Raw genomic sequence first — 11,717 nt, 5'->3', positions numbered from 1 at the left:
CGGGGGGAACACGCTGGGCGGGAACACGTTGCCCAGTTGGGAGGGGGTCGGGGCAGCATGAGTCTCTGAGGAATCTGGGAGCAGGGTTTCCGGGACCCTGTGGGGGCGAGCGGTTGCTGGAAAAGGTCATTTATTACTGTTTAGTAAACACTCAGCCATGAGACCCTCCGACGTGTACAGGAGGGTCGTATGCTGGGGGGGGGCGATGCCGACACCTATCTTGGAGGCGGAGATAAAGGAAGTTTCTGAAGAATTTCTATATGTTAAAGTGGACGTACAGGACCCTGGGGGCTAAGGTTAACCTAGGATTGCCTTTTGCGCTCAGGAGAGTGTCCACGGTAAGGCCGCGAGCTCCCAGAGGACGGTCACTCTGTGCCTTCCAAGGGCTTGTCTTGGGGCTGTGTGCAGTAGGGAGATGCCCTGTTATTCTTCTCACTTGGCTTCGCACGTCCGCGCTGACTGGCCTCACTCTAGGCTCTCGGCCGCCGAGCTCCCGGGAGTCCTCTGAGCTTTGGGTGGCCCCTGGACCGGAGGACTCCTCCCCTCCCCCTCCCCCGTGGCCTCCGCCCCACCCCCACCCTCACTCCCAGGAGACCTTGCTTCCTGTTTCAGGGACAAAAGCGAAGGCTCTGCGGGGACGGGGCGGGGCGGGGGAGGGGGGGTGCTTTCCCAGGCCTGCGGGGTGCATCCTGCAGCGGCCTGTGGCCGTCCCCCCTGCAGAGGGCTGGCGGCTGCTCCTAGGAAGGCCGCTTCCTGCCCGCACCCCAGCACTCGGCCAGCAGCCCCCTCTCCTGCCCTGCTGTGGTCTCTTTCCGTGCTCCTTCCCACGACACTTGGAGGCACCTCTCCCTGGCCCCACCCCCCGCCAGCTGCCCTGCGATTTGCATTTTGGGCGCACCTGTTGCCTCTGGCAGTATTCTTAGCGCACAGCATCCCCCTCCCCGCCCTGTACCCCCTGCAACCACAGGGTCTTTGCACGGCGGTTCCTCTGTGGGGACCCAGAGCTCTCCTGGGATCGTTAACCCAAGCTATCTCTCCAAAGCCGCCCCCCCGGGGTCAGCACACAGCCCACCTTGAAGACATCTTGCTGGACTTCAGTGCTCTCTGGTTGAAGTCATGAAAACTTGATTGATTTTGTCTCGGTGTTTGTTTTGTGATGAAGTCTGATGGGACAAAGGAGAGAGTGCCCAGGCCAGGGCCCTCCCTGGGACAGGTTCCTGACTACTGGCTCCCTTTCCTGGGGTCCTAGATGCTGGCTGGCTTCCCCCACAGGGGCCTGGGTATGAGCAGAGGGGTCGGGGTACCCCTCCCCCAGTTTCTCGGGGAGGCACTGCCCCTCCCCTGGCTGCTGGCAGGGCTGGTGGGGGTCAGGAGGCTACATCCTGATGCAGGAAACACAAGTGTCCCAATGTTTAATTTCTTAGGGGTCACCCATCTGCTGTGGATGGTGATGAGAGCTTGCGGGAGGAGGGATGCCTCGTCCGACACCCCCCCCCATTCTGCCCCTGCTGGCAGGCGCTGGTGATGGTCAGGTCCCAGGGCTGGCCCATGTGGGAGGGCTGGGCTCTGGGCCCCTGGGAGGGTCCACACGGGTCCCACGGACATCTCCCTCATGCCCGCTATGTCTTCTGTTCTCTGTATGACGGAGGATAGGGGGAGACGCGCGCTGACCCTGGAGGGGCCGTCCCTCCCGGGACTAGCCGATTCCCAAGGGTAGTGAGCAGCCCGTCCAGGGGGCTCCTTCTGTGTGCAGACCACCCAGCCCTCCCAGACCCGCCCCCCTACCGTGAGCAACCCTGTGGCCTCGGCGAAAGCCCCCGTGTGGCCTGGCGTGGCCCACCTCTGGGCCTCTGGGAACGCATTCTCCTTGGTGGCAGTTGTGTCCTGCCCCGCTGGCCTACTGAGCCTCACAGCTCCCATCAGAACTCGCTGTATTCAGGGGCGCCTGGGTGGCTCAGTGGGTTAAGCCTCTGCCTTCGGCTTCGGTCATGATCTCAGGGTCCTGGGATCGAGCCCCGCATCGGGCTCTCTGCTCAGCGGGGAGCCTGCTTCCTCCTCTCTCTCTCTGCCTGCCTCTCTGCCTACTTGTGATCTCTGTCTGTCAGATGAATAAATCAATAAAATCTTAAAAAAAAAAACCCAAAACCTTGGGACGCCTGGGTGGCTCAGTTGGTTGGACGACTGCCTTTGGCTCAGGTCATGATCCTGGAATTCCGGGATCGAGTCCCGCATCGGGCTCCCAGCTCCACGGGGAGTCTGCTTCGCTCTCTGACCTTCTCCTCGCTCATGCTCTCTCTCACTGTCTCTCTCTCAATAAATAAATAAAATCTATTTAAAAACAAAACAAAAACAAAACCCCAAAACCTCGATATTTGCCAGCAGCCGTCAGGCTCCGAGTTTGCAGGACGTCTTCGTCCCGTGACTGTCCCCAGACAGGCTTGCGTTCTCTCTTTGGCAGCTGGAGGCACGGTCAGGGCCGAGCTGCACAGTGAACTCTGGGGTTTCAGTGACCTGAGGTGTGGGTTACACGCTCCCATGTGGGCTCGGAAAGCTGGCAAACCTCACAGCAACCTGGATGGCAAAATCCATGCTAGCAATTGTAACTCTTTGATTTAGTGAGAATGACATGAACTGCCAAGTGGGAAACAGCAGACAGGACGGGGAACAAAGAGACACTCCCCATGCGGGGCCCATAATGGCACTGTTTTCCTGTGCGCTGGGTCCCGCGGACTGCACGGCGGGTCCCCCCACCACCCCCTTCCCCGGACAGGGTGGCTCCAGGGCCGGGGGTGTTGCCGTGGGGATGACGGTGGCTTCTGGGTTGGGATCTGGGGCGCTGTTGACGGTGGTGTAGGTGTTGTGGGCTGGGCGGAGCAGAGGAGATGCCCACGAGGTGTCCCGGGAGAGGACTCAGCGAGGACCTGGGCTCCTGCCGTCTCTCCCCAGCTACCCGGTAGTAAAGAATCCAAGTCAAGAAATCTTACAAAGGGTTTACAGCCATGCAGGCGAGGCCCAGGGAAGCTGGGACACCCAGACGGGCAAGAGCCGGAAGCCCCGTATCCCCGAAAGCAATGTGCAGTGAGCATTCCTTCCTTGTGGCCCGCGCAGGCTGGGGACCCGGGGGCTGGGGGACACCCCACAGGACTGGCTGGCTAGCGTGGCAGACGGTGGGCAGGGAGTCTGAGAGAGGTGGCCCTGGAGTGTTTCCCAAACAGCAGGGCAGCCGAAGATGAGATTTGGCCACAAGTCGGGGCCTGTGTTCACCCGCCACGCGCCAGCCCACTCCAGGAAGGACCCATCCCCGTGGCCCTCCAGAGCCTGCAGTTTTGGGGTGGGTGGACTTGGGGATGATACCCTCAAAAAGGGCTCTTTAAATGCTCCAACCTCAGGGTTGGATCCCATCTTCCTTTGGAGGAGTCGGGGTCATTACTTGGAAGGAGGGCAGGCAGAGGGGCCCGTGAGCTCAGATCCAGCTCCTGGAAGCTCCCCCTCCCCCGTTGGATGCCTTACCCCGGGAGAGCTGGGCCCCCACCCTTGGACCTCAGGAAGGCCCACCGATCCCAGGCTGGGGGGCTTGTGACTACCTTGCAGAAGACTGTTAATCAGCGGTTAATGACTCAGCCCTCCAGCCGCCGCCAGCCCCGCATCGAGCCATGACGGCAGGTGGGCAACATAATACACAAAATGTGGCAAATCACTATTATTCACACACCCGTTGCTGCGGTGACAGCATGGGGTGCTGAGTTAATCCCGAGGGAGGCTGGTGAGTAGGGCTGTTCTCACCACCACAAGGGCTGGGGCAGAAGGCCGGCCCGCTGCGGGAGAGGCCCTAACGTGCACATGCCCCACTTCTCCGGAGGTTTTCTCCCTCCTCTTTCTTTCTGGGCTTGCTCCTCCTCCCGCTGGAGCTTCCTTCCGAGCAGAGACAGATGCCTGCGGGGGTGGGGGAGGCCAGGGCTACCAGAAAGGCCTCTGCAGGGCACAAGTGCATTCTGGCAGGCCCTGGGGCTGGCCTCCCCACCCCAGCACGCTGGAGAAGCATGTGTCCCTCCTGCCCGGCCGGGGCGGGGTGGGGGCGGGGTGAGCGGCGCCCAGCTGTGCGGCGCTGAGCCCGGGACTCTGGGAGCTGGCAGGACAGACATCCCCTGACCTTGGACCTCGGAAGATCCAGCCTGGGCGGGCCTTTCTGTCGGAGCACACGGACCTGCACACGCACGGGGGCCTGGCCCCTGGCTTCTGCCGGGCTTTGTCTGGGCATGGACCGCCGGCCTCTGCTCTGGGAGGTGGGGGCAGGTCGAGAGGCGGGGCTCCCGTTCAGTGCCTTTGGCACAACTCCCAACGGCAGGGAGGAAGTGAGGCTCAGAGGCCTTGCTCTGGAAGGAAAGCCCCCCACCCCACACACAGCTGTAGCCCAGCCCCCCGGGCCCCACTTGGCAACGTCTCTCCAGAGGAGGGGGGGTGGCCTCTGAGCCCTGGTTCTGGAGATGCAGGCGGTGAGGGCGGGTCCTGCTTGTGCCCAGGAAAGGGAGGTGGGTGGGTGGGCTGCCGGCCGGCCTGCGGTGGGGGTGTCTGGGGCCATGCCCACCCGACAGGCAGAGCTTCGTGGCTGGCACAGGGGCTCGGCGTGGCAGCTGGGGAACTGGCCAGTGGCAGTGTGACCCCCTGGGCTGGTTGAGGGCTTGCATCCTCCTGGGGGGGGGGTCGCCGGGTTCAGGTGCTGTGCAAACCCACTGGGAGAACAGTACCCTACCCCTGGGGAGGAAGGGGCTTTCTAGTGCTCCCTGCTGGGAGCTGGTGGACCCAACAGCAGGCTGGATTTTACTGTTGCTTCATCCCACTTGGAATCCAGAGCGGCAGAGTTCTCGTGGGCTCAGGACGAAGGGCAGGGACCATCCCATGGCCTCTCATGCTCAGGGGGGCGTCACGGTTGCTATTCTGGGGCCAGAGCCTCAACCGAGGTGTAGGCAGGACTCCGTTCCTCTGGAGGCTCCAGGAGTGTCCCTCTGGCCCCTCCCGGCTCCTGGCAGCTGAGGCGGCCTTGGTGTTCCCTGGCCTGTAGACGCACCCCTCCTCTCCCATCCCCGGGACACGCGGCGACTCTCCATGCCTTCCCCGTGTGTCTGCTTCCTCCCTTCGTAGGACCCCGCTCCTGGACTCATCCAGGAGGACCTCATCTGCACGGATGAGATCTGCAACACACTTTTCCAGGTAACGTCACGTTCTGAGATTCCAGGGGACACACCGGTGTGGGGAAGACCGTACAACCCCGTGCGATACACGTGAATAGTTACTGAATCCTCCCCACGCGAGCGCCCTGTGGGACGGGCAGAGATGTGGAGAACGTGCCTGAGGAGCCCCGTGGGGAGCAGACGCGCTTGTCTGTGGTTCCAGACTTGGTAGCACCCAGCAGCACCGGCACTGACCCGGTTTGTGGATTTGGGCAGGGCGTGGGGGGGGTGGCTCTGGCTTGCATCCTGGGGTCAAGCTCTGTGAGAGCCAGCTGGCTGTCAGCGGCGGCCTCAGCAGGACACCGGCCTCCCACATGGCCTGGGCCTCCTCCCAGCTCGGTGGCAGTTCCAGGCGCCAGCGTCTGGGGTGCAGAAAGCCGGGTGGAGCCGGGCCTTTGTCCCAGGGGTGCTCAGGGGCACAGGCCCAGGAATGCATGCACTGCGGCGTGGCCTGACTCCTGCTGCCAAAGCCTGGAGCGGGAGGCCTGCCGACCCACGGCCCACGGCCCACGGAGCGCGGGTCCCCGTCTGCAGGCCTCGGTGTCCCGCCCGGAGTGGGCCTGGCCCCACCAGGGCTCAGAGGCTGGGCCCCGCGGGATGTCCCCACACTGCCACCTGGTGGTCGCTGCCCGAGCCCTGGGAAGTTCTGGGCACCTGGGCCACGTGTGGCTTCTCCAGGCCCAGGTGTGGTCTCGGCAGGGGTTTCTCACGCTGGCTCTGGCCCAGATGCTTCCTTCACCGCCTGCTTCACCTGCGTGGGGCACCGTCATCCAGAAGCTGTTGGGAAGAACTCAGGAGCCTCTGGAGCCCACGGGCTGGGAACGCCCAGACCCGCCACACGAAGAGGCCCCACCAAGGAGAGACCCCATCCCAGCGGTCACAGCCCCGAGGACTTTCTCCCTACGAGCAGCCGCTCCCTCCCCAGTGGACGGTGCACGGGTCTGGGGTGTAGGGGTGACCAGCCTCTGGCCTACGGGACAGAGAGTGGGGCCGGGCTGGGCGCTGGCAGGCCGGGCCGGTGGGGCAGCTGGGCTTGTGTCTGAGAACAGGGACTAACCAGCCTCTGCCCCCCAGGGCCTGATGTGGTTCAGCGGTGCCCACCGAGAGCTTCCCGCCACGCTCAGCCCCCTCCTGTCGTGACCCCACATGCCCTCCCCGCCCCCCCCAGTTCCTCCCTAGGAGTTGGGATGTGACTCACACACAAGGGCCTCTGGGACCTTCATCCTGGGGCGGGAGGCTTGTCACAGGTTGGCCCCGCACAGTGCAAGGGCCCTGGAGTGACCAGGGTCCGGGAGGGAGGTGGCTGGGAGTGGGAGCCGCCTGCAGAATGGGGGGGGGGGGCGGGGAGCACACAGGTGCAGCCGACAGAAAGCTTGCCTGGGGGCCGCCCCTCCGGGACTGGCGTTCCCATGGAGGATTGCTTCTGTTCTTTCTGGCCTCCGGAGGTCAAAGAGGGTGCTGCCGTGGCTCAGTTTCCCTGAAATCGCGTCTCCCACGCCGGGGGCTCAACACTCGGTCTGGGGGCTGCTTTTCATGGAAGCTACACCAGGCGGCCGCCGGCGGCCGCAGCCCCAGATTCCCGCTCGGGGTGGGCAGAGCAGGCTAGTGGCCACTGCCTGGACGTCTGGACGCACCGTGGGCAGGGATCCAGGCTCCAGCATCCAGCACCCACTGTTGCCCTGGGCGACTGCGGGAGTGGAGATGTCATCCCTAACCTAACAACCACTTCCCTACCCTGCTACGGCCTCCGGTCTGCAATCCGGATTAAGGGAGAGGGTCAGCTGGTTTAGGGATCCAGGCACCTCCCCCAAGCATCTGCGGCTCCCCCTTCCTGTGGAGATTAACTCTTCTACTTGCAGGGACCGTGGTCATGAGGTCCGAGGCCACTGGCGGGTTAGGGGCATTGGGCGGGTTCTGCCCTCGGGGGCTCTGGGTCTTGGGGTTTTCCACGCCCCTCCGCACCTCTCTCCTCTGTGGGGAGGGACCCCAGATGGGGGGGCCTGGTTGGCCTCAGCTCAGGTCAGCGCGGCCTCATTACCAGGCGGAAAGCCAAGACGCCTCTCTTGGTCTCTTGGCCCAAGAATCCTGTTTGCAGCACCTCCAAGATGCGCGCAAGTTCCAGGCTCTTCTCAGGAGACCCACTGCTGCCCCGTGTCTGGGCGGTGCCCATCCCGTGTGTGGGGGACCGATGACCAGCCATGGTGCCCACGATGGGCCTCACTCCCGCGTCACCTTATAAACACTGGCTGGGTCCGTTTCTCCTTCTGGCTCTGCGTCCTGTTCTGTCTGATGAAGCCAGTGGCCACCCCCTTGAGAGCCACCCTGGGAGAGGCCTACAGACATGGGACCGAGGACAGCGTCCTGCTGCCGGCCAGCAAGGAGCTGAACCCTGCCAAAGGGCCTATGGGTCAGGTCAGCAGGGCCTGCTTCCCCGGTGGAGCCTCCAGGTGGACCTCGGTCCCCCAACACCGCCTGCCAGGTTCGGGGTCATTTGCCAGCAGCAATAACCACCGTACACGGGCCCCCTACTCCCTCCCAGCAGTCCCAGCCCCTGTCTGCCCCGAGCCCAGCAGACGCCCTCCCGCAGCCCCCTCTGGCCGGCCCACCTTGAGTGCCCTCTTTCCCAGCCCCAGACGTGGCTACTGTCTTCCCACCTTCCACGTGCTTCTGTCTCCAGGCCTGGGCGCGGGCTGTTGGCTCTGCCTGGGGTGCTTTCCCCAGAGCGGTAGGGGAGCTCGCTGCTCACCTCCACAGGTCGCCTGCCTAACCTCCCCCTCCCGGCACCTTCCTTTCCTGCATGCTGGAACCCACAGGGTCCATCCCCGCCCGCCCGCTGTGTCCTCTATCGCCCCTCCTCCCGTGCTCTGGGGACAACGGGGGTGTCTATGTGCGCCCCTGTCCCTCCCCACCGCTGCATCTGTAGCCTCTGGATCCTCTCCAGCAGGCCCTCAATCAAGAGCTGGGAGCACACGGGGCACGGGGGCACAGGGCGAATCCAGCCCGGCCCGCAGAAGGGGGTCTTGGGCCCTCAGCGGGCGTCAGGTGGTCCCCGTCTCTGTGTCCCACAGGATGCGGACAAGGACTCGAAATCCCCAGCCCACCGGAGGAAACAATCCGCGGGCCTGCCCCGTGTGTCTATTCCCGCGAGGCTCTGCTGAGAGCCAGGAAGCAAGGAGAGGGCAGGACACGGCCGGCCTGACCGCTGGGGGCACCGCCTCCCTCCGGCTCCTCCGGCTTCCCCGCTCGCCCCGTTGTGCAGGGGGAGCACCCTGCAGCCTCGAGCGACTCCCAACCTGTCTTCCCCGTTTTCTCTTTGTAAACTCACGAGAAGCATTTTTTACCTCCGCTACTTATTGCCTGAATCCGTTCTTGCAAAAAATTCAGAGAGCTGATAAAAACCACTGGCTCTGGCTCCTGCCTCCTGAGTCCCCTCTCTGGGGCCCGTGAGTGCAGGGAAACCCAAGGGCCCGGGAGGTGGGGGCCTCGCGGCCTTTCTGGCCCCACACCTGTGGCGGGGTGTGCTGACCGAGTGTCCGAGCGCCCCCAGGACCCGCTGTGCTTGAGCGAGAAGCAGTCCTCAAGTCATCGACGTCCGGGGATGGAGCCTAGCTCACCCTGGCTGGTGCAGGCACGGGCACTGATCAAGGCGTACCCTGGACAGTGGCAGGGCACGCCCGCCCACGTGGCAGACGGAGAGGAAGGTCTGCGCACACAGTGAGAGAGGGGGTGGGGCCAGAGGCAGGGATGGAGGCCGGCCACAGGGCCCGGGGCCAGCGGGTGGAGGTGGGGGTGAGGAGGGTGGGTGCAGCTGTGGCTGCGCAGGAGCCAGGCTCAGCCGAGCTGCTCAGCCGAGCTGGAGCAGGCAGGAGGGACGAGGAGGCTGCAGACACTGCGCCCCTCGGGGCCGGGACCACCGACCTGTCTCCAGACCCCCAGATCCAGCCAGGCCTGAGGGCGTGTGGGTCGTGCCCCAGACCGTGCCGCACTGGGACGCGCCCCTGGCCCCAAGCCAGGAGACGGGCTCACGTACATTCCGGGGCACCGAGCGGGTGGAGGAAACAGTGTGTCTTCTCGGTTGAGGGGTCTTCAGACGGCAGGTGCCCCTAGTGGGCCCGGAAAGCACCCCGCCAGGCAGGCATCCGCCGCGGGCCCCGGCTCCGTGCGGCCGACACGTGGGACACGCCGGCAGGATTTCACCGGCCTGGAACAGGACCACCGGAGTCTTTGGAGCTGCTCGCACATCATTTGGCTTCTTTCTCTAGACGCGTGCCCCTGCTTCCTGAAGTTGGGCCTGGCTGCGTGGACAGCTTTGCGCCTTCAAAGTCCCAGTCACGGCGTTTCCCGCTTTGGCTATGGTGGAGAGCTGCGTCAGCTTGGGGTCCCGACTCCCCGGCCAACGCAGAGTGAAAGCCTCTGCGGTCTGAGTCTGGACACGGGGGAGCAGGAGGGGGTGGCGTGTGCACGCACGGGGTGCGGGGGACAGAGTCTACTGCAGCCCCACTGTGAGCCCTACCCCCACCCCCCGCCACGACCGGGTTCTGCCTCTCCCCTCCAGTCTGAGGGCAGCGGTCGTGGGGCTGTTCCTTGGGGAGGCTCAAAACTGCTTACTCCTGGGCCCCTCAGAGACAGGGAGAGGCACAGTGGGGCATCCGCAGGGGTGCAGGGCCAGACAGCTGGGGTGGGGGCACGGCTCTGACCCCACGGGCATGCGAGCCTTCCGGGTCATGGGCACCCCGTGGGCCCTGTCCTGCGGAAGGGGCGGATCCTCCTCTGAGCGCATCCTGGATCCAGGCGGATCCTGCCCTCCGCACCCCAAACCCCAAGCCCCCCGGGACCGGCAGCCCCAGAGTCCGCCTCTGGGGCTCCCAGTAGCCGGAGTGACCCCACTCTTGGAGAAGTGGCTCCAAGCCTGGGGTTTGCTTGTACTCTTAGACGCTCTGATTAAAGTACAGTTGTAATGCAAGGTGTTCGCGCCGCTGTCAGCCACGCAGGTGCCGCCTCGGGCCCGCCTGCCGCGGAAGGAGCCCGCGCCGCCCCCCGGGACGGCTCGCTGGTCTGTTCACACACAATTTCCGTGCATCTCTGAAGATCACTGTTCTAACAGCTTTGGGTATAGACACCAGGAAGCAGCGACACGTAACAGGGCATAAATCCAATTCCCCGTGCGTTTGATTTTCTCAGGCTGCAGAGTCAATCTGAGCCTGTCGGGGTCTGACTCTGGAGTCTATCAACGCCGGCTCCTTCCCATCAGCCCCCTGTCTGGCTCTCCCCTCTTAGGAACTCAGCCCTGCAGACAAAGATGCGCTGGTACAAAGTCACAGCTTTTCTCTCTTGATGAGGAAATCTGGTTAGGTGTGAGGGGGCACAGAGCCTGGGGCCTGGAGGCTGCTCCTGGGCACTGGGGCCGAGGCCGCCGCCTCTCCTCCAGCCGTGGCCGCCGCCGCCTCTCCTCCAGCAGTGGCCGTGGAGGACGTGCCTTGTCTACCCCGACGCGCTTGTTGACCTTTCCCTGGGCTGCAGCCGAGGGGGCGCGTCTCTCCGTGGCATTCTGGGCGGCGCCTTAGCCCCATGGATTGGCTACGTGGCTTTTGTCCTTGGTCTGTCCTTTCGCCGCCGTGATGACAGCGGCCATGTTCCGAGCGTGGTTCACAGACCGGTCACTGAACGCCACGGGTCCCTGAGATGTACGTCTCTTCTTAACCCCATTCCACACGTGGGGAGCAGGCACCGAGCTGGTAAGTAAGGCGCCCATGGCCCGACAGCGGCGGCCGAGCCAGGAAGCGCTTCCCCGAGGTGATTTGGACTCTTGTGAGCTCCTGGGGACACTGCACCATCCTGCCCGGTTCCATGGGCAGCCAGCGTGCTTACCCTTTTGCTGAGAGCTCCAGGGTCCCCGTCTAGAACCACCACTGCCTCTGGGCCAGTCGGGCACTGAGTGGACACAGCCCCTGCCCAGCCTCGGGGCTGGCAGCAGTGCCTAACGTCTGGAGCCGTGGGTGAGCTCGGGGTTCATGCAGCACCAACCGAAGTCGGGCCTGGGACTCTGCGCGGGGGGTGGCAGGAGGGGCTGTCCCAGGGCAGCAAGCAGGTGGGACTGGCGTGTGGGGACGCTGCTCGGGGTCCCCTCTGCAGCGCGATTTCCCTGCTCTGCTTCAGCATCTGCATGACTGAGTGCTGTGACGCCTGCCCCTCTGTGCACGTGCCCACGAGGGTATGTGTGCCCCCGCGGTGCCTGGAGCAGGAGGGGCTGGGCTCACGGGCCACTCCCGTGGGCACCGTGAGCTCACCAGGACGGCTCAGGGAGATTGCAGAGCTCGGTGTGACCGTCTTTCTGAGTGAGCCCCAGGAGAGAGGCTCAGGGAAGGAAGCCACAGAGCCGACTGCCTGGGGACCCCCAGCTGCCCGTCCCAAGCTCCCGAGATGGTCTAACCCATCCTCCCATTTAGGATTTAGCCAGGTCTGGGGTGATGAGGGGTTGCTTAGGTCGCC

The 11,717-nt window shown here is 64.4% G+C and overlaps 1 long non-coding RNA gene across 2 annotated transcripts; it reads left to right on the top strand.

Annotated features, from left to right (window-relative positions):
- The first annotated feature begins 3,991 nt into the window (after nt 1-3,991).
- Nucleotides 3,992-8,982, top strand: LOC131811638 (uncharacterized). 2 transcript variants are annotated; one of them, XR_009346030.1, is made up of 4 exons: nt 3,992-4,493; nt 5,140-5,208; nt 7,310-7,707; nt 8,297-8,982. It is a non-coding gene; the product is annotated as an uncharacterized LOC131811638 (long non-coding RNA). The 2 variants fall into 2 exon arrangements; XR_009346031.1 differs by having other exon boundaries at nt 3,996-4,493; nt 7,310-7,640.
- The last annotated feature ends 2,735 nt before the right edge of the window (nt 8,983-11,717 follow it).

This window comes from Mustela lutreola, chromosome 11 (genome assembly GCF_030435805.1).
Source record: "Mustela lutreola isolate mMusLut2 chromosome 11, mMusLut2.pri, whole genome shotgun sequence".
NCBI classification, from domain to species: domain Eukaryota; kingdom Metazoa; phylum Chordata; class Mammalia; order Carnivora; family Mustelidae; genus Mustela; species Mustela lutreola.
Note: the sequence above shows the minus strand (reverse complement) of the source record. Positions and strands in the feature narration are given on the sequence as shown.